This window comes from Podarcis liolepis, assembly GCF_965112155.1.
Source record: "Podarcis liolepis genome assembly, chromosome: 2".
Lineage (NCBI taxonomy): Eukaryota > Metazoa > Chordata > Lepidosauria > Squamata > Lacertidae > Podarcis > Podarcis liolepis.
In genome coordinates this window covers 64,031,211-64,053,727 of record NC_139555.1, presented here as the reverse complement: position 1 = coordinate 64,053,727, position 22,517 = coordinate 64,031,211, and the positions used below count along the sequence as shown (strand labels likewise).

Sequence of the window (22,517 nt, the reverse complement as noted above, 5' to 3'; positions counted from 1 at the left end):
GCACTAGTTTTAAGCTGGCATCAGTGGTTAATATTGGTCCAGCTTTGAAAGGTTCAGTTGACTACCTCAATTCAGAATTTTGAAAACTGCACTGATTTTTTTCCCTTTGAATTCTTGAACAATGCCAAGTATGAGGCTAGTAATATCAAATAAAACATTTAATGCTAGTGAGTTTCTCATCAACTGCGTGTGGAAAAGAGGCCATATATCTCTTCTCCTTTGGTTGTATCAACCTAAGTAGACTCATTGAGATTGAGGGAAACAATTAATTCCAGATAGGTCTACATTGAGTGGAACCTAGTTACATAACAGCCCTTCAACCCCCAGTTTCTCTCTGAGATCTTCTGCCCCTACTTCTCCAAATGCTGCAGTCTCACGCAGTCATGTTTCCAGGGAACCTACCACCTGCTGTTCGCTGCTTTCTTTATCCTTAACTCTTGGTTGCTAGGCATGCAAATAAGTCTGAGATGAAAATCAGAATTGGTGTAGCAGTCACAGCTATCACAAAGTCACTGAGGGTTCACTAAAGCAGAAGAAAGCCATTATAATTCCCCTGTGCAGGTTCAATGGGAAACATCAAAATGCAATATAGGAGACAGGCAATAGGACAGTGGTGCAAACATGGCCCACATCTGCACTATTATACCACTATACCTCTATTAAAAGCAATATTATACCACTTTACACAGTCATGGCTTCTACCAAAGAATCCTGGGAACTGTAGTTTGTAAAGAGTGCTGAGAGTGAACAGCAAAGAACCTGCACAAGCAACGCTGACACCTAACCCTACATATATTAAGTAAATTAGAAACATCGTCACCCACACCCACCCCACCTCTTTCCCCCCTTTTTTCCTAATGTCTCAAGAAATGAAACTGATTTGTAAAAATGTTGCATGGGGGGAGGGAAATACGAGAGAGAGAGACATTGCACACACTTTTGTAAATCAAGAAAATATTTAATAAAAATACATTTTTTTAAAAAAAAGTGCTGAGAATTGTAAGGAGACCCCTATTCTCCTCATAGAAGTACTATTTGCAAAGGAATCAGTTGTTAAACAACTTTGGGAATTGTAGTGGGGGGAAGTGGTTTCCTAAGAAATTTCAGGACCCTTAACAAACTGAAGCTCCCATGATTCTTTGGGGGAAGTTATGGCGGCTTAAAGTGGCATGATACCGCTTTAAACCCATGGCATGGTTGTACTGTACAAGGTCTTTGATACTAGAGTGGGATGTGGCAGAACAGTCTCAGCCCCCAGAATTCAACTTGTTACATGTAATGCCATCATTTGCCAGCTCCCATTCATAGTGCTAAGTTTCCTGGAATGAATGAAGCGGGATTCATCTCCAGCTACTTCCAAACAAAAATGAAATAGAATCTAGTGTTCTTCGTCATTGAATAGAAATTTATGTTCTGAAAGAAGCTTCTGCGCAAGCATGAATGAATGAAGAAGTATAACAGTTTTATGACCTCATCTACCTGATGCACAAGAAATGATTGAAAATGAATGTGGTGCATTTGGGAAGTTCATTAGCAGCGCTATGGAAAATTTACAACCAGAAAATCAGAGTGCAAATGTAGCTTAATCAAACCCAGGTACTCTGAAAAGTTAAATCTAATGAAATGGTCACAATTGTAAAACGTTTTATTTTTTTACTATGTTGTCATGTAAGCAAGAGAAGAGTTTCAACCTCTCTAAAAACTCTAAACATTTAAGTTCCTGGGGAAAACTCTATTCTCCTGTAACTTATCTGTATGTATGTATGTATGCACTTTAGCAGTAGTAGCAGCAGCAGCAGCAGTTTCCCCAGCCCAACAGAAAATTAATTTAAAAAGTGATAAAACATCAAACATTAAAAACTTCCCTAAACATTGTAATTGGAAATCCCTCTAAATAGGTTTAAAAAGAGGCAAAGTGCTACCTGCTCCTTTCCTATTTTTGCTCAGGTCAATGGTCTCAAATCAGAGAAAGTTTGTCACTTAGGTTTCATGGTATGAACTGAGGGCACATAAGGCAGCTATTTAGTTGAAGACGAGCAGGTCTGGCTCTGGTCAGTGTCTGGTGGGAGACCACCATGTTGACCACCTTGAGTTCCAGGACGGAAAAAGCTGTGAGATATGTAATGAATAAATTCATTGATGAGTAACTATGCCGTGACATCAGTCTAGTAAATCCTCTCTAAATGAGGATAGGTTTGCATTCCTTTTTAAAATTTCACACCACCATTTCCCTCCTGATAAGCTTTTCACATCCTAATCTACAACTTTACTTTCCAATTCTTTATGTCTCTTCCCCTTGCATGGGATAAAAGATGTAAATCCTTCACTTTGGAGCTTATCTCGCCTTTTTGAAATATTGCACACCCAGAAAAAGTAAAGTAAACACTGGGTAGTAAATTTCGATTGGAATCAGAGAATGAAATGTACGGTAATAATACAGGAAACCAATTTCATCAAGATTTCTCCAGGGAAATAGGGAACTAACAATGTCTATAGATCAGTATAGCCAATATAATGGCCTCCAAACAAAACCCTGTTGCCTTGCTTCTGTCCTTCTTCTTTCACATTACTTTCCCTCGCTATTCACAAAGTTCATAGCCTTCGCTTGCCATTGATTGCCTTGCCTGCCTCTAACATCCCAACCTTCCTGCGTGCAGTCGGACTCAGTGGCCATTTGTGTACATGTGACTACCAACACATATGCTCAGAGCTCCAACGCAGCCAAGGGCACCCACATTTCCACAAAGGAAATACTTGTTCCTGCATCCTTCACTGAGTTGGACTGTGAAGCCTGGCATGATCTGCTCACTGAAAATCCCAAGATCACGGGGGACCACTAGGGGTGCATCAGAAGATGGCTGACAATAACATCTCTCCGACCCACACGAGGTAAATTGGAGGCTGTGATGGGAGTAAATAGTCTCCCTCCCCCCCCAGGATTATAGTGGGGGACTGCCCTTGCCTGCTGTGCCCTATACCACCCCCAAATTTGTGGGGATGGGGGCACTAGGCACAATGCCCTCCTGTGGGATTTCGGCACTCCTGGACACCGTCTCTGATCCGCGCCACTAGCTGCAAGAACTTCAAAAGAAATAATTTGGATGAAGCTAATGCACATATTTCAAGGAAGAAGGGGGAGTAAAGACTGCTAACAGAAGAGATCTCTGATAAAACAAGACGAGTCGGAGGAATAAGTATAGATCATGAGAAGATACGCCAAGACTCGGTATGGCAAAGGGACTGATGGGGGAGGGGGAAAAAATCTTCCTTTCTTTCCTTTATGTGATTAAACAAGAATCCCCCCACCCACAAGTCAGAAATGTTGTTTTAAGGACTTAAGCTGTGGATTTAAGGCTGTGTGGAGATAAACTTTTGAACCAGAGCATGTTTTAAGAAGAGCGTGGAATGTATAAGGGCTTTGGAATGATGCAGTTAAAAATACCATTGCCATATTGGGAAGTTCTGTCGGAGGACTTAAGTCTGAGAGGAGAAATAGAGAAATAGAGCTATTTATATTGTGGATGAAACTCCTCAGTGGGACTTAAGAACAACAGTTCTGTAATTAATGATGGAAAGAGCGCTGTTATCTATGAAGGCGATGATATATGGAAACCATCTCGATTTGAGGACTGGAAGAACGGAAAAATTCACACAGGATTATTATTGGTGTTTATCGGCTTAAGGAGACTATCAGAAGAGATCATAAAGAAAAAAGAGAAAATATATGAACAAGATGTGGTGTGGAAACAGCAAGATAAGTCTGGATAGAATTATGAACTTTGTTTGGACTGATTTGGACATTAACGCAGTAGCAAGAAGATGATCAGAATCCCCCTTCGGATCTTGAAATATGGGTTCCCTCAACAAAATTTAAAATTCGGCTTGGTAATTCGGAATTTATGTGATGTGATTTGATTTGATGTGATTGGCCGGTTAATAAAAATTATTTTTTTAAAAAAAATCCCAAGATCACACCTACCCACACATATACCTCAAGGTTTCTTTTTTGCATTTAGAATACAAAAGACCTGACTATTTCTTGCCCACTCAACCATGTTCTTGGCACTGGATGGGGAAGAGGGGTGTGGTGGAGCGCACCGCCCCTGGTAGATCCCGTGGGGTGCCATGGCAGCTGGGCCCCCCTCCTATGCTGGGCGCCACACCCCCAGGATGCACGCCAGCCGCGCCCCCGTCTGCTCTCCGCCCCCTGGTGCTGGAGCATGAAGCTCCACCACTGGTTCTTTGATTTCTCTATATCTACTAGAGTTGGATCATGAGACAAATTAATGAGGGTTAGACTAATTCATAGATGATGTGCCCATTAATGGCTACCTCTAGGATCAGAAGTAGTGTATTTCTGATTACCAGAAATCTTCTTCTTCTTCAAATTACATCTGTGTCTACTGAAGTCAATGAAATATACATACATATATTCATAGAAAGACTCAAGAAGGCAGTCATGTTGGTCTGACACAGTCGAAATATATATAAAAAAATTAAAAATTCTCCAGTAGCACCTTAGAGTTCAACTAAGTTTGTTCTTAGTATAAGCTTTTGTGTGTATCTGAAGAAGTGTGCATGCACACGAAAGCTTATACCAAGAGCAAACTTAGTTGGTCTCCAAGGTGCTACTGGACAATTATTATATATATATATTTCATAGAAAGACTGTGAGCTATCTGGAGCTCTGAAAATTTCTCTGAATTCTTGAATAGTTATCAAATATTTTCTGGATATTTGATAAGCATATTTAACATGGTGACAATTTATTTCAATATTTCATTTCTGATGCCATTTCTTGGTTGACATGCAATGGTATGTTATATCTAATAATTGTCATGTGATAGTATTAGTATTTGATAGTTGCTAATAACTGTTATGCAATGGTGTATGTTACTGGACAACAGCTAACAGTTCAAATGCAAATAGGCTTAATGTAAGCCTGGATTTGATAGATAATTTTCAACTGGACCTAACATTTGACAAGGTTATACTTATGAGGTTTCATCTGTCTGTCAGGCTAGAAGCAAAAACAGTTGAGATGTGCCAACAAATCTAACACACTTGAAATTAGAGGTAAGACTTTTCACATTCAAATTTTCACATTCAGAATTTAAATTGTGGGGTATTTTAGAACCAGAAATATTAGCAAATATTTGCAGATGTTCCTTTCATCTCTAGAGCTGCTGCTATTAAGCCGGCATACAGAATATTAAACAAATCTGGCCTTTTCCCAGTGAACTTATGAAAAATACATTGCTGGGAGTTGCAGGAGGAGGTGGATAGTAAAGCAGTGCAGTAATTTGAGAATAAATAGCTTTGAAAAGAAACACACCAAAACAATTCTCAAACTGTCTCCCTGCTATGTTTATTCAGCACAGGCGCTGAATAGCTTCTAGACAAGATTTCACAAGGCATTGAAAGAGAAGAAAGGAGCAGGCTCCTTGTGGATTTGGGCAGTGGGCATTCACCAAAAGAATAGTCAACGCAGTTGAAAATGTTGGGTGGGGGCATATTGTAAAAGAAGAGTGCTCTGTGATCCTAATGGTTAAAATCTGTGATCACACCAAGCTCCTGATTTTTGAAAAGTGTCTCCATACAAACCAGAGAAATCAAAGGAAACTTGAAAGGGAAAAATAAAAGCTTAACAGAGACAATAACTAGCAAGCCCTCCCTGGTTGCAAATAGACCCATGCACGTTTCTAGCAAAATTCTTCCTGCATACATGGGACTGATTGGCTGCGGTTGGAAAGGATGTTAATTTTCATCTAGATGGAGGTATTAACCCAGCAGATTCTTCCTTTGCTATACACCAGTGGTTATAAGATGGAGAAGCCTTCTCTTTTCATCAAAGGCCGTTCTACGCTGCAGGCAGTTCAGTAGGATAAAGAGAGGAAGGCTCTCTGCAGTAGTAACTCCCTTCCAACATCAGTTTGATGCTGACTGTTGGCCCCAATACATATTTTTTTTCTGGGCTAGATTTCTTGTGGATTCTGATTCAAGTCCCAGGACCTTCCTTCTTGGTCTCTCTCTTAGGTGATGGAAAAACTTCTTTGCTCTCATGTGGGTACCATACTCCAAGACTCACCTTTGGAAAATGGAATGTTAGCTTCTGACTACACACCTATATGTCTTGTCAGGCATTTCTACATAAACACTTCTCTAGCCAGGAAGCAAGAAGCATTCCACCCAGGTAGAAGAACTGGAGAAGAGGTGTGGAGCAGGACCAGTATGGGGTGTGACTTGGGACCCAGATAAAGAGGCTCCTGGAGCTGAGGTTCCCTACCCCTGCTTTCAATGACAAACAGATATTTATGTGAGAATTTAAGGCACCCCAAATTCCTAGGAAGCAGGTAGAAAGGCAATTAGAGTTGGTGACTAGCCTTTTTTTTAAAAAAAAAAAAATACTTTTGCACAGTGAAATTGCAAAATGAAAGGCAATGTGGGTTGATGGTTTTTGTAGTTTTTGTGATTTTAACTCTTAAGGGGTGAAAGCCTGACGGTCTAGGTCATACTGATGAAGAAACTGTGTTTGACCCCACGCGCGGGGGGGGGGGGAATCTAACAAACCTGTCATTCCAAGATGCTATGCAGTTTGAAATCAGAATAGTTGAATGATAGAAATTGGCTTTGCATTAAAGTCAAGGGGGAATGTGTGACCCTCAATGTGAAGAAGATGCAGGCACCCTGCGAGACGCTTGGATGGTCTTCCATTTTTCAATATACTTCAGGAGCCTCTCACAGCTTTTTGCAGTAGAGAAATGTAAGCAAATGAATTGTGACAAGGTTCTGGAAGTCAAAAATATGTAATAAATAATGCACACACTTTTCAAATGACTGCCTTATTAACTCTTTCCTTTTCTGTTTGTTCCCGTTAAAGGGCTCAAACAATGTCCCTTTTGCCGATTTCTCTATTAAATACTGAGTCTGTTCAACATGTCCGTGTTAAACAGTTGAGCTGTTCCTAGGTACTGATATGGAGAGAAAGAGAGTCCATGATCATTAGGATATTGTCTGCCATAGGTGAAGATCACCTGTTTGTCTCTTTGCATGCTGGACACCACAGAGATCATAGTTACCATGTCAATGGAGTAGTGTTGGCCAAATTTGGGTCTCTAGCTGTTTTTGGACTACAACTCCCATCATCCCTAGCTAACAGGACCGGTGCTCAGGGATGATGGGAACTGTAGTCCCAAAACAGCTGGAGACCCAAGTTTGGTCAACACTGCAATAGAGAGACCAACAGATCTCACTCACCCTCCTGAGAACCGTGTGTGTGCGCGTGTTCCACCTACCTACCACCTGCTGTATATTTTGTGTGAACTGGGATTAGTCCTCATACTTGGACATCATACTGATAAAGAACCAGGGCAGTGCTAAGGGAAAAAAGGAGAATGGCAAAAGCCATGACGATATGGAACAATGGAGGTAATCCGTGTTTGTTTTGATTCAGAAACTGCAATTTGTGAAAGTCAAATCAATTAGAGTAGCACGCCCAGGAAATAATCTGTAGCCTTGAAAAAGAAAAAAATCCCACACCCTCATGCACCCAAATTTATGAAATATTTTCCTAAAGTTTGTGCAGGGCAGCATTAGTGCCTAGGCACAGTTCGGCTGTTTAGCACACAACTATCTTATGAAACATTTTTACGACGTATATCAGCATATTTTGATCTATTTCCTCCCTCCCCCCCCCCCATATGCTTGTTTTGCTACGGTATTGTAATGGTGACACAGACCATCTCCCTGCAGGAGGCATCTAGCTACTGCTGTATAGAGTGGTGAATGTAGCTTGTAATTTGCATTTTAGCCTTAACGAGTTGCTGTAGTGCTGAACATGTACAGCAGATTGACTATGATGTGGACTGCAAGGCTATGCTTACTGAATATGTATATGATTATTAAGGCTGCGTTCCGACAGCAACACTCCAACAGCTTACAGCAGAGCGTGCCTTAACACTGCCTGAGATTTTCAGTTCTTCCCAAATGTAACTTGCACATCAGTATAAGCACTCTCCTCCTTTTTGACAGGGTGCCCTTGTAAATGGTAATTTCCCGGGTGGAGGATGGGAAAGGCACTCACAGCTCATCTTGGGCAGAATGCCCTATGGGAAGCGATTTTCATGGAATATCAATGTATCCCTATAGCTACAGACACAGGGCTAGCTCCGGACGTGTAAGCTGGGAGTAACACCGCTGAGATCAATGCTTTTCATGTTGGCGGAAGGATGATCAGAATCAGGAGGGACTCGAGCCGACAGATGTAAATAGAAAGTGTTTGCACTAAGCAACAAGGTGACAGAGACAGGGAAGGCACTGTTGTATAACCAGTGTCACCATCTTTTCCCAGAATGCACACTATGTTTTAAGGCCAGGATAAATAACTGAAGCAACACAAATCAAATAAAGCACAAGCGTTCCTTAGAAGGCGCATAGCCATAACAATATCTTGCGAATCTGTTGCATCATCTATCTGCAGCGCATGAACAGATGACAGCTTGCTTCCATCTCAGTTCTGAAAGTGCAGGGTGCATCACCAGAAATGGGAGGTAACTTTTCTTTCATGGCACTCTCTCCCACACCACCACAGGCCAACACCACACATCGCTCTGTGAATATTACGTCACCTCTCAGTTGCCCTCCATCTGGGTAAGCAAAAGATCAGTGTGGGAACCTATGGATGCTCTGCAGAGAAGCATCTGATTTCTGACATATTTATCTGGCTAGAGATATGGAAGTTCACATAAGTGAATTCAAATTAAACTCATACTGATGTAATCAAATAGAAGATTTCTATGAGTTCGTATAGGGAGATACACATATCCAATTTTCTGCTGGAGTTACATCAGTGCTGTTCTTGATATCTCTCAGCACATACACCACATTTCATGAAGCTGTTTCAGATCAACTTTACATGCTGTAGAACCACAAGGAGTGCACACTGAGCACCCATTTACATGTTTCCTAAAGGGCAGCACTGCTGCTTCCATTCAGTGCTTGCTCTCAGGCTAGTCCAAATAATGTTTCCATCTTCTGCCTATGTTTCAGGTGGAGAATCAAGTGATTATATAACACACTAGCGATGCCCACCCTAGCAGAGAGTATGCGACAATTTTCCATAGTATGTAACATGTGATCCATTTATGTGGAAGAAGGTTGTGAATGTTACATTGATGGGATCAACCATGGAGGAAGTGATAATGACTAATAATTTTAATATTGAATAAAAGCACCTCTTGCTGATATGTAGACAGAAACTAAAAGGGTTCTTTGTTTTCCACTACTGAGCTAAAGATCAGGATGAGATCTTGAACCAGATTCAAAAGCTGGCTGAATCTTATATTAATTTAAATACCTTCTTTCATGTATCCATATTGTCTATGCAAGCTAAATATGTGAAGTGACTATAAAGGATACTAGCGGGTACACATAATGAGTGTGTGTTTAATGTGCACCTGCTAATAATATAATGTTTGAAGTGGCTTTCAATGGTTTTAAACTGCACTGTTCCTGTTTTACTTTGCTTGAAGCTTGACGTCCTTGTTTGCTTGTTAAGCCGCCTTATATATTAAAAGTCTGGCTGGAAATAAAAGCGAAAGATATGTAGAAGAAAAGGGGATGACAATTTGCTTTTGCAAGATAGAGGCTTGTGCCCAGTGTAGTGCTAAGTCAACATCCTAGCAGTGCAAGTATTTCTGCTTGTGCAACAGGGCTTGTCCCTCACTCCAAAGAGAAAATGAGGATCCTTTGATGGGTTGGGGACTGACTGCTCCTCTCATTGGACTCCACATCTTCCTTGCTGCCACCACAGCCATGCTCTTAGCTGAGCTGCTCGTCAGCCAGATGCCCCTACTATAGCTAGCGCAGTGGAGGCTAGTGCCCATTGGGACTGGTAAGACAGTAGGTGGAGCCAGAGCCAATGGCAGGTGGAGGCAGGACCAGAAATAGGCAGAGCCAACTAATTCTGGTTTTGTCCCCACCCTCCTTCCTGCCTCCTGAGTAAGGAGGCAGGCATGCGGAGGATGGTTGAGCAGAGACTGTGCTTGGTGGGGCAGGGCCCCATTTGCTTATGGAGCAATCTCTGCAAAGCTGGAAGTGGGCACAGTATAGCAATGTAAACAAGAAAAGGCAGCTAAGGGTGCAGGAACAGAAGACAGAAAATGAGTGGCTGCTTAGGGAAAAGGAAGGAGAAAGGGAAACCAGTTTTCTGGATTGAAACTGAAAAAGAAAGGAAGGGAAACTTTTCACTGCATTACTCTGGCAGGCCAGATGCTTCCAACGAACAGGAAGAAAAGTAAGAGAGGTGGAACTGAACACAAGACAGGGAAGGAAAAAGGTGTGGACATAGCACTCAACCTACGAAATGTCACTGCACAGATCAAAATCACACCTCTCAGAAATTATAGTGCTAAAAGCCATCCTCGCCTCTGGAGATTGCTTTTCTCTTCTCTTCTTTTTTTTTTAAAAAAATGCTGGATTTTCTATTGTCTTGAAGGGAAAAAACATGGGTGAGATCTAAAAGAGCAATGATATGACGATTGTGTCATGAAGATGCTCCATGGTGGAGAATGCATGTTCCAAATGTGGTTATTCCAAACTGAACATCTAGGCTGCATTCAGACAACAGTTTATTCCATTCTATCAATATTTCCTTAACTGAGATTTCCCATGTTTTATGTGATCTTCTGCATAATGTAAGAGCCACTTCTGGAAAACCAGTGGAAATTTAGCACACTCATTTCTGTTTTATTTGCTTCCAGAAAAAAATCTGCTTGCATTCCAGAAAATCACAGGAGTTTTGGGTCAAAATTTTCCAACAGGAAATTTGGGGTGATATTCTGGCCTAACAGTCATGGCAGTATATCCATCAAAAAGCCAGATACCCATGATGCAACAGTGTAGTGTAAAAGGAGTAATAGTACCTGGGCCAGAAGTGCTTGCATTATAATTGGGAAAACTAATGCAATAATCCCCACCTCTGAAAGCATCCTTAGTGTGGAAGCTCCCCTCTTGAAAGGTAAGGTAAGGCTTGTATCTAGGTAAAGGTAAAGGACCCCTGGACAGTTAAGTCCAGTCAAAGGCGACTATGGGGTTGCAGCACTCATCTTGCTTTTCAGGCTGTGGGAGCCAGCGTTTGTCCACTGACAGCTTTCTGGGTCATGTGGCCAGCATGACTAAACCACTTCTGGCATAACAGGATACCATGATGAGTGCCAGAGCACACGAAAATGCTGTTTACCTTCGAGCTGCAGTGGTACCTATTTATCTACTCGCACTGGTATGCTTTCAAACTGCTAAGTTGGCAGAAGCTGGGACAGAGCAATGGGAGCTCACCCCATCACATGGATTCGAACCGCCAACCTTCCAATCTGCAAGCCCGAGAGGCTCAGTTGTTAAGACCACAACGCCACCCGCTCCCCTTAAGACTTGCATCTAACTCCCTCACAACTTTGTTCTGCTTACCCAACTAATAAATGCAGTTCTAGAACCCTGCAAGTTAGCACCCGTGATTTAGGGTTCTAAATCATGTGGGAAGTCTGTAGCTCCCCACTGCAGACCTTCTGCTTCCAATGTATGGAAGACAGCAGGGAACACATCTTTGCTCTCCCCACAGAAGCTTCTAATTGTGTGAGGCTTTCAATACCTCCATAGGGCCCCAGTGTCCTATTTTTGTGCTGCTTCCCGATTTGTATGCCTCTCCTCACTGTCTGCTCTTGCCAGTATTGTTGCTTAGAGGGAACATGAAGTGAAAAGAGGTGAACGCAACATACTATATGGGACAATGCAGGAGGGGTAAATATGCGCGTCAGGAACAGTCAGTCCTGTTCTGGGTCAAATCAGAGGATTTATGATGGAAAGTATCTGAACATGTTTTTTGTAGGGTCAAGGTAGGGGAGGGAGACATAGAGATCGAGGGAGTACATATCTTTTGTGAATCAGGAACAAAGATGAAGAGGGAAAACCTTCAGAGACAAATGAAAAAAAACAAAGGTTAATTGTGTTAATATATCTACTTGGAGATATTATATTTATACAATTGCAGTGAAAGGTGGTGATGGAACTATAGCGCAGAAAATGAGGCAATGGCCAGTCTTGTTTTTGAATGCTGGTCCACAGGGAAGACACCCTCCATGTAGAAAACTAACATGCTAATAAGAAAGCCCCATTACTTATCTGCTTATTTATTATGTGCAGGGAGCTCTGTATGTGGGAAAGCATTCAAAAATATGGCATCTCCAACCTATGTCTTAAGTGGTACAGTCCAGAATATCCCATGATAAGGAGGAAAGGCCATAGCGCATTGGTAGAGCATCTGCTTTGCATGCATGAGGTCACAAATCCAGTTCCCACTGAGGGAGAAGCCTGTCTGAAGCTCTGGAGAACTGCCACCAGTCAGAGTGGACAATATTGAGCTAGATAGGCCAATGGTCCGACTCAGTAGAAGGCAGCTTTCTATGTCCCTACTTCTCTCATTCTATATTGTACATAGAACAGGTATTGATGAAAACAATGTTACCACCCCCACCATACCCCTCCATGTTTGGTTTTAAAAAATATAGTAAGGATTTAATTTAAAAAACAGTATACAGTGGTACCTCGGGTTAAGTACTTAATTCATTCTGGAGGTCCGTTCTTAACCTGAAACCGTTCTTAACCTGAAGCACTACTTTAGTTAATGGGGCCTCCTGCTGCTGCCATGCCGCCGGAGCACGATTTCTGTTCTCATCCTGAAGCAAAGTTCTTAACCCGAGGTACTATTTCTGGGTTAGCGGAGTCTGTAACCTGAAGCATATGTAACCTGAAGTGTATGTAACCCGAGGTACCAATGTAATAATGATTGCCATGATTTCACAATCATGGCATGTAAAGCTGAGCTGAATTTTGAAAGTTTCATCTGCAGGTCAGCTTGAAAAAGGGCAGATGAGAATTTTGTATTGACCATCTAAATTGTGCAAAAACTTTGTTTTTTCAATGATGAAGCGCAATGTATAAAGAGCAATTTTCATACTCCTCAAAAAGCAAGTGGAGAAGAGGCAGCGCTCACTCACTCTCTTTTGCCAGATGGAACTGGGGTTAATGTATTTGTTCCCTGGAAAAGAAGGTCACCCTGCACTGGTTATTCACATTTCCATACAGCTTGCATCACTCCAGGTTATATCTCTGTTAGTATAATTGAAGCTCACAGGAGAAGCACTGACTGATTATCCCACTGCTCTTGAAAAACCCCACTTATGCTTAAGACAGCCATGACCTGCCACTTAGAGCTTTCCACTTCATTTGTTTCTGTTGAGTCACCTTGTTTTCCAGAGCTTTCTGAATCGCGTTCCCAAGGAGCCACTGTTCCACATTTACCTCTGGCAAGTGGAAGGGTCAAGGCAAGCCATAAGGGCTGGTCCCTGAGGAGGCAAGCGAGAAACAGAGAAAGGGGAGAATTCATGAAATGTTATGTGTGGTGCAGTGGTTAAGAGCGGTAGACTCGTAATCTGGTGAACCGGGTTCGATTCCCTGCTCTTCCACATGCAGCTGCTGGGTGACCTTGGGCTAGTCACACTTCTTTGAAGTCTCTCAGCCCCACTCACCTCACAGAGTGTTTGTTGTGGGGGAGGAAGGGAAAGTAGAATGTTAGCCACTTTGAGACTCCTTCGGGTAGTGATAAAGCGGGATATCAAATCCAAATTCTTCATCAGATGCCAACTTGGGTGGCATCCACATTTAAAGAACGTGGGTTTCCTCAAAGAATTAGGGGTGCTGGGAATTGTAGCTCTGGGAGAGCAGTTCCCATGTTCTTAAAATGGTGTCAGTGTGTTCAGAGCTGTTCCCATGCATGGGCAATTCTGATGGGCAATTAATCCCATTACGTCCATTATGTCCCATTGCATCCATTTGCATATCCGACAGTTGTTTCATGCAGATAAATGGAAATTTCACCACCAGCATAGCCCAAGGGGGCCCTCTGGATGTTGTGGACCCCCACTGGCGGAGGAAGGGGGTGCAGGGTGTGTGGTGTGCCCCAGGTGTCATCCCTGAGGGGGGTGACATCACCACCACGCCCCCCTGGGATGCCCGCCACTCGCCCCCACCCCCTGTGGACCCCAACTCCCATCCACCCCAACCAGCATGACCATTAAGGATGGTGGAGTTGCGACTCATAGCATCTGAAGTGCAGCAAATTGATTTGCATAGGCGGCTTTAGGGGAGTGCAACCAGTTTGCCTGCACTGGGGGCCAAGCCAAGAGGGTGCTGCAGGGGAGATTGCAACAAAGATGAGCAACAGAAGGCAAGAGGTGGTATTCTGGCATTGCAGAGGGCACTGCTGAAGTTTTAAAGTCCCATGTCCACCACTACCCCGTTCCATAGCCCTAGTCAGGTGTTCTGTTACTTCATGCAGTTAATACTGTACAAGGGAGAGTGTTGCTATGCTGGCAAGCCCTATCCCTTCCTTCATTTCATTTTGTTTTTTTCATTTCACTTTTAATTTCCCAACCCAATCCAAATCTTTATTACGGCCAAAGACCAGCATAAGGTAAAAACACCTCCATGCATAAATAAAACATGCTAGACAGGCAATAAGGCAACTGCGGAAGCAGAGTGTACACAGACTCATTCACTCAATTACAGTAAACCAGCATAAGATAAAAACACATAAAACATGTAAATCAAACCTTCACTTTTAGACCTCTGACATATGCCAATCATAGCAGCACAATATATATCTTGGAGCAATAAGGAGATATAGAATTGCCCTGTGTGTCCTGGAAATTTTATTTTTTTTATTGGCAGGATAAACCTAGCACATATATTTGTGTAATACTGGCAAGGGAGAAAAAGGTGTTCAGTTGCGTCTCTGTGCCCAGAGCCACAGCGGCATTTTTAATTTGTATACCACCTTTCCATATTACTACAGTGGTATCTCAGGTTACAAACATTTCAGGTTACATACGCTTCAGGTTACACACTACACTAACCCATAAATAGTGCTTCAGGTTAAGAACTTTGCTTCAGGATAACAACAGAAATCGGGTTCCGGTGGCGCGGCGGCAGCAGAAGGCCCCGTTAGCTAAAGTGGTGCTTCAGGTTAAGAACAGTTTCAGGTTAAGAACGGACCTCCGGAACGAATTAAGTACTTAACCAGAGGTATCACTGTACACACAGGGTGGTTTACAAGCTGAAGAAACAACAAAATAGACAGCAAAGATTACAAACCTAATAACAATATAATCCATTACACTGGGGGGGGGGGGATTATAAATGGGGAAAAAATATAATTTACTTAGGAGACCACTGTAAGCAGATGAAAACATTAGCAGGATTTTAATTTCACTTGTAATGTAACAAATACTATGGATAATATGACTAGATATAAAATACAGACTATGAAATAATATGCAGTTGAAAACATTGAAAATAGGACCCATGTGGGGAGCGGGGGGAAATCTCGAGATTCAGAGAAATCTCTCTATATGGATATGTATTTGGTTTTGCTATAAATTTATATTTGCAAAATCAAAGAAAAATGATTTTAAAAAAATACACAATATGAACCGTTACCCAAAAAAGTCAAAATAAAAACATAGCTTTAAAATAAAGCTATATCAAATAAAGCAGCATTTAATAATCCATTAGAATATAATAGTAAACAATAACATTAGAAGAGCAAATAATTAAACAGTTTAAACTTAACCATTGCAATAAAGAATCACTAAACTATAATCAATAAATATAATGGCCAGTCACAATGCATAAAATACCACCAAACATGCAAAACCATGTAAAAGGATCAGATTGAGAAACAAGGACACACAACTTATAAAATTATTTTTTTAAAAAAAATATTCCTTCCCCTTCTTTACAGTCCTCCATGAATTGAAGGCTGAACCTCTGAAGTTCTGAAGGCTCCAAGAGTACAGGAAGCGTCTGGCTTCAGTTCTCCCTCAACCTTATGGAAGACTTGCAAAACATGCACCAAAGACAAAGGGGTTGCCAGCATGCCTTCCTTTTCCCTCAGGCAGTTTTCAGCCCATGGAGATCCACAGCAGCTGCAGAAGACTCATGAAGCTTGCTGTTGAGAATTTTGCGATGGTTACCCCCACCGCCACCTACGTGAAATACTAAAGTTGTATTCTCTCTATGAAGTAGAGGAAGGCAGATGTTTTCGGTTTAGGAAATAAACATATTTATTATTACCAGGAGAATCATTACCTGAAATCCCTTCTCTTTTGGTCTGGCAAAGTAAACTTGCAGATGTGCTCTCACGTGGTAAGAATACAAGCTATTACATCCTGAAAATTATTAGTAAATACAAAGATAACATTTCAGCTCGGTTGTGTCCTTATGTGTGTTGCCCGCTGAAACAAGGGGTCCAAAACAGTAGAGAAAAGGGAGGATAAATTGTTGCTCATATATGAGTTTATTTACAGAAACTAATTTGTGTGTGTGTGTTCCTTTCTTTGAGATTTTTCCAGAAGAAGAAAATCCATTGCTGGACTGGGTCCTTCTCTAGGACAAGATGCTCCTGCAATCTAACTAGGACTTCTAACTAAAACTGGTGGTTTTTAAAGAGAGAGAAAATTCTATGTGACACATGTCTCAAGATCTGCCAGGCCCTATGTTTGATACCCCTGGCTGATGTTGTGTTCCCACCTGTACCTTCCCTGCCTCATTATCAGATATTGCACAGGCACTGCAGTTTCTGAGCACACTATATCACGTCAGTTGTATAGACATCTTGCACATAAGCAGCATCTATTTCATCCCACATAGGGAAATGAGGTCTGCTGCCAGACACAATCACTCTATCATCTATCTATCTATCTATCATCTATCTATCATCTATCTATCATTTATCTATCTATCCACCCACCCACCCACCCACCCACCCACACACACACACAGAGAGAGAGAGAGAGAGACAGAGACAGAGACAGAGAGACAGAGCGCTACTTCACCCTTTCTGTTCTATAATGACTTTGTTACAGATAAATTAGGCATGCTAGGAAAGGGTAAATCAATCCACAGTGAAAGATGGGGTGGAAGAGGGGGAAGTGCTCTTTGCCACAGCTCCAGTTTGCACTGGCAAAGCATATTGCTGTAAGCAAAGGTGAGCAAAACACAGGGTTTTACATTGGTATGCAAGTACTGCTGCTTTGGTTTTCTTATATTGGAAGAGTCTGGTGCTCCTAGGGACTGATTTAGACTCCAGCTATTCAAAATATACACCAGCCAACACGACTCACCATACCACTGTATCCCTAGTCACAGGCCACCTCATAAATCTGCCAAGCACCCGCAATGCGCCCACACTCAGATCTGCAAACGTCCTTCTTAAAGCAATAACGGAATCTCACAGATCTCTGCCAATGCGCCTTCGGTAGTCCTGGCGTGCACACGCACCCCATTCCTGAATAGAACATGACTCCCCCCCCCCACCTTCTTCTTCTTCTTTTTAATAGCACCTTCATTACTCAAGGTAGCCTGGAAAGCTTTATGAAGCAAAGCAGGTAGTTCGATATTGGCAAGGCAGCTTCTGTGCATGCAGACGAAACCGCCATTACAGGCTCAGCAGCAATACAAACTGCCTCTGCCATGCCACCCTTTTGTTAAATGAAGACAGGGGGATGCTGATCTAAACTGCAGGCTTATGAGCGCTCTGGTTTCTGTTATGGTGTCCTATCGAGCCAGAAGCGGTTAAGTCATGCTGGCCATAAGATCTAAAATGCTGGCTCTTTGTGGGGGGAGTTTCTATTGGGTTGCTGGTTTTGTTTTGATTTTATGTATTTTGTATGTATTTTATATTTTATGTGAACCACCCTGAGACCTTTGGGTATAGGGTGGTATAGAAATGAAATGAAATGAATGATGCATCTTCTTTTCATTAAGTTCTACAAGACTATAACTTTCCCCTACATGATGAGCATGTAGGTCTCATCCCCAGCATCTCTAGATAGGACTGTGCAAAAATCCCAAACCCTGAACAGCCACTACTAGTCAGAGTAGAGCAGCTGTGAGGAACGTTTAGCCCTTCAGATGTTGCATGGCTAGTAGTCAGGGATGATGAGAGTTGTAGTCCAGCAATATGTGGAGGGCCAAATGTCCCCCACACCCAGTTTAGAGAATACAGAACTTTATTGTGTGTGCCCTATACACAGGAGCCAACTCCATGGGCTGAGGTCCCTTTTGTCAGAAATCAAGCCTTTATCAGGAGAAACTGGCAACTCTCCCAGGCACCCGGCTTGGTCTCCTGTTGACCTCCCTGTCTGCTTTCCCGGCAAGATCCAGGCAGAGGTCGCGATAGGCAATCCTTCTCCGCGTGAGAAGAACACACCACTCTTTCCTGCCCCCCCCCCCCCCAGGCAGGGGAAAGAGATAGACAGAAACATATTTACATGCCTTTATTTCTGTCTTTGCAGCGTTACAGAAAACATGACGGCTTTCTTCAAACTCCAACAGCCGAGAGACAAACTCCTCCTGTACTTCCTGTACAGCTCATATTACACTCTGAGCTAATTCCGGTGCCCTCTGCACTGTGAATTGACTGTCCCTCTGTTTCCCACGGAACAGTCCCAACATTCCCATTATGTTTTGCTTTCAAGCTAGCAGTAGCTCGTGGCTGCATTGCTTCAATATCGTAACACCTTTGGGCCACCCAATAAAATAGTTGATGCATGTGTCATAGGGCAGGGCTTACCTGCCCTCCCCCCAATATTTTATTCAAGTTGGCACCTCTGGCCCTATGCATGTGTGTGCATGCACTCACCCTAGAGTGTGTGGGGTGAACTGGGGGCTTGGCATAGCCCTAATCAGGGCTTTAACTCTTAATTGAATATGTGGTTAGTGGCATTCCTCTTGATTTGATTAGACTATAGAGCATTTGTTCACATCTGTTTATAGGGTGGTAATGTGACAGTGAGCATTCATCCTGGTGCATTTACAGGGTGCTCAGAAGTCTCCCTATGAATCATCTGTTCATCCCACACTTTCCAGTGCATTCCCTGTCACTTTCCTATCTGCAAAAAGTCTGGTTTTTGTTTTGTTTTGGGTTTTTGTTTTTCGTGGATTTCTTGCAATAGAGTGAGAGATTGCTTCAAGGCACTTTCATTGGACACACCTAAGTTTCTGGTATGAACTTGAATTACCCCAAGAAAATAGCAACAGAATGGAGGTAAACTGTTTTCAGCACTAAAGAAAACAGAAATATGGAGGAAGCCATTTCCAACTTCCCTCAGCAGCAGAATTTGTCAAATTTGCACTTCCCAAAATAATATGAGAACTGAAGCATGGTGATGCTTCAAAATTTCCACATATCTGAATTTTGTGATGCAGTTCTTCAATCAATGTTTATAAATGTTTATAAAAATGAATTATATTACGAGAAATCGCTTGAAAAAATGTGTGCATTAGTCAAAACTTCAGGAAAAAATGTAATAATTAGAAATTAACAGAAAAATGTTGAGCATTCTTTTTTTAAAAAAATGCAATTTGCTGCAGAAATGTGGAGAACGGGTCGGAAAAATGAGAAATGAAATTGGCAGATCATTCTAACCCTTGTTGAGGGTGAGACGGAAGGAGAGCATTCTACCCCAGGCTATGTTTGAATCTCTCTGCCTGTCAACACCAGCACCATTGCTTTTGTAGCAGGGAGATGAGCTTAAGCATCACAGCCAGCTCATAAACAATTAACTTGCCCAGCCATAACTCAGCATATCTAAGAATACCATTTGGAACACCATCTCAACAACCCAGGTCACATCATTCACAAAAAGCTACAGATACAAAGTTGGGGATGGTAGCAAGCCTCTCTCTTATGCCTGGCATTGTGCTCAGTAGACTGAGGGAAAGTGTGTTTGCATCTTACCCAGAGTTAGCTCCAGGCTTCACAGGGCCCTTGGTAAAGGGTTCTCTGGTGGGACTATGGCTATGTTGGCAAGTTTACCTGGCAGTGGCTGTAGGAGCAGTAGGTGGCCATTTAAGTTCCCCACAATGCCCTGGAATGATGCATCACCAGAGGTATTGCAGGAAATAGATATGGTGGCTTGCAGACCCAGAAAGGAGGGCCAGAGTAAGTGCCAGCAGACCTTGCCCAGGATCTGGGAGCTGTCCAAGGATGTCTGGTGCTGATGGCAGGTGTCATGCCATCCCACTTCCTCAATGCAAACCAATGCTTTGTCCTTCACACACCAGTAGTTCCTACTCAGTTTTGTAGGAGGCAATCCAGAAAACAACTGGCGGGAGAAGCAAAACCTCTCTCCTTAACCCCTAGAGTAGACAACTGTTGGCTTGTGCTAAAGGGGGCCACAACACAATTCACCTGACCTTCTTCCACCTTCCCTGCCATCATAATGACAGGCATTTCACTACTGATTCTATAAAAGCTTTGATAGATGACAGAACTGTCGTTAATGCAAATTTAGCTCTTAGGAAGTATGAGTTATGCTTTCCTCTGTGCCTGATCGGCAATATTAATCTGTTACACAGGCTGGCTCCCAAGTCAAGACTGCAAGTTGTCTTCAGTCCTAGAATGCTGGTTGCTTCTTCTTTATTTATTAAATTTATATCCTGTCCTTCCTCTCAAAGGTCACTAGTAACAGGGTCGGCCCTACGATGAGGCAAAGAGAGGCAGCTGCCTCAGGTGGCAGATGCTAAGGTGCAGGGAGTAGCCAGTGCTGTGGTGCCCTGCAGATGTCTGCCCCCCCATCCCCCATCCCCCTTCCCACCAAAGCACTCCCTCTTGTAGCAGGCAACATCCTTCACTTCAAAGGAAGATGAGGCATGATCTCTTGTCAACCATACAGATCCATGGTGCTGGGCTGGAGCATAAAAAGAGCTCTGAAATAAATGGCTAGTTTAATTGGATTGATGGAGAAAGCTCCCTGTTCCAAAGAAAGCAGCACAGGAAATCATTTACAGTACAGATAATGAAAAGCCATGCCTTATGACGTGGTTGGCATCAAGGTGGTCTAGTTTATTGATTTGTGTATGCTTTTGGAAGTTTTGTGCTTCTGTTACTGGTATTTATAAACACCCGCACACACACACTCACACACACCTGTGTGTTCTTTTTCTACAGTAATATCATTTCCTATTGGCAAGATATTTATTCATTTATGAAATTTATGCATTGCTTTTCTGCTAAAAACCACTCAAGGCAATGGGCAATCAATAATATTTCAAATACAGTAAGAAGGTTTCCACACAAATTATAAACCCATTAGTCACAGGTCCGGAGAAAGTGAAGAAAGATACATGCTTACCATTTTGCATTCAAAGTGTATATTACATGTCAAAAGAAATGCTTTTACATGGTTTGGGGGTTAGCGATCTTGGGAGCCAAGATGACAGTGAGCATTTTGTGCATTACTTTTGTACGGGTGGTTGAGATTTATTTATTTATTATTTTGCTTTGGTCTGTCCTGGCACTAATGACATCGGTAACAGTGGAATGATGCCAGTTGCAGTGTGGTCTAGACAGAACACAGGGAATTGGTCTTTGGTGGGTATTGGTAGCAATGGCAATCAGCAACAGCAGGATATTAACTGTTCTGGACCTGTAGGAGCTCCTCATCAGGACACAGGATGTCCAGGGCCCAGCCCAACTTCATACCATGCCAGACGGGAAATGGCTAAAGCAATCTCCATTCTCACCTCTAGAACCACAAAGTTCAATTTCCTTTGTAGCTGCAAAGCGGCCTCAAGAATCAAAGGGCAGACCAAACCACAGACCTAGAGGGAGCAGGTGAAGGGCCTTAACTCGAATTTGTTTGCAGATCAATCACAATCTTACATTAAGTGAATATTATCCCACTCTCTCCCATGCATTTCACCATCGCTTTTCTTACTGTAAAATGTCTGATTTCCTTGAGCAGCCTGATTGTTCTGCAAGGGCACCAAACCAACTTCAACTGCTCAACCTGAGCTTGCTGGCATGCTGCTGAATCTCATCCACAAAGTTCTGACAGTCTGGAAGAGGCCTTCAGCTTCAGAAGGACTTTCATTCAACAATGATCTTGAACATCCAATTGCCATTCAAAAGGAACAAGACCCTCCCACACCACTACCTTCTCAAGCCTTTTTTACATGTGCATATGAATGTTCTTTATGTCCCGCTTTAAGCATTAACTTGAACAGAATTCCTGGCCCATCAGCATTTTTTGAAATGATTTTGTTTGCAACGCTTATAGCTCTGGTTATATATCAAGGAGATCAGCTTTCTCCAGTCTTGGGGGACAGAGAAAGTAGCAAGCTCTGTGAAATCACAAGATTGCATATGGTGGACTATGAAAGCCAACAGTTTTGCAACTTAAATACACTAAGCTATCCCCACCCTGCTACTGGGTAATGAGGTGATATGGTTTACCAAGGTAGTTGAGATTCATTTACTGATCTCAGATAAATGATCCATAGAATCATAGAATTGAAAGGTACCATGAAGATCATCTAATCCCAAGCTCAACGTAGGGTCTGCAATGTGGGATGCAGCTACAGCATCCATGCCCAGTCTCTGCTTAAACACACCAAGTGAA

At 42.4% G+C, this 22,517-nt stretch overlaps 1 long non-coding RNA gene across 2 annotated transcripts in view; it reads right to left on the bottom strand.

Annotated features, from left to right (window-relative positions):
• Window positions 1–22,517, bottom strand: part of LOC310699922 — a 123,063-nt gene that overhangs the window by 5,367 nt on the left and 95,179 nt on the right. The window contains exons 3-4 of one of the 2 annotated variants that reach the window (XR_014522307.1): window positions 13,297–13,397; window positions 11,881–11,963 (exon numbers count right to left, since the gene is read on the bottom strand). The exons of the other annotated variant lie outside the window; for it this stretch is intronic. This is a non-coding gene — a long non-coding RNA (uncharacterized lncRNA). Of the gene's footprint in view, window positions 1–11,880; window positions 11,964–13,296; window positions 13,398–22,517 lie in introns of those variants that run through there. 2 annotated transcript variants of the gene reach the window in all.